This window comes from Pteropus vampyrus, unplaced genomic scaffold (genome assembly GCF_000151845.1).
Source record: "Pteropus vampyrus isolate Shadow unplaced genomic scaffold, Pvam_2.0 Scaffold9540, whole genome shotgun sequence".
Taxonomy (NCBI): domain Eukaryota; kingdom Metazoa; phylum Chordata; class Mammalia; order Chiroptera; family Pteropodidae; genus Pteropus; species Pteropus vampyrus.
The window spans coordinates 1-314 of NW_011898321.1; the positions used below are offsets into that span (position 1 = coordinate 1).

Here is a 314-nt window from a genome sequence, read left to right on the forward strand (position 1 = left end):
AACATTCTGGAAAAGGCAAAACTATAGGGACAGAGTCTATGGCCATGCCACCCTGAGCAAGCCCAATCTCGTCTGATCTCAGAAGCTAAGCAGAGATGGACCTGGTTAGTACTTGGATGGGAGACCACCTAGGAAGACCAGGTGCTGTAGGCGTTAAAAAAAAAAAAAAAACTATAGGGACAGAAAGCAGATCAGTGTTTACCAGGAGCCGGAGTTAGAGAACAGTATAATTAAAAAGAGGTTAATGGAAATGTTCTATATCTTGCTTGTCATTATAGTCCTATAACTATTAGATGTAACACGTCATTATGGTT

At 40.8% G+C, this 314-nt stretch overlaps 1 pseudogene; it reads left to right on the forward strand.

Annotated features, from left to right (window-relative positions):
* Nucleotides 1–34: 34 nt before the first annotated feature.
* On the forward strand, nt 35–153 carry LOC111734917 (annotated as a pseudogene).
* Nucleotides 154–314: the final 161 nt, after the last annotated feature.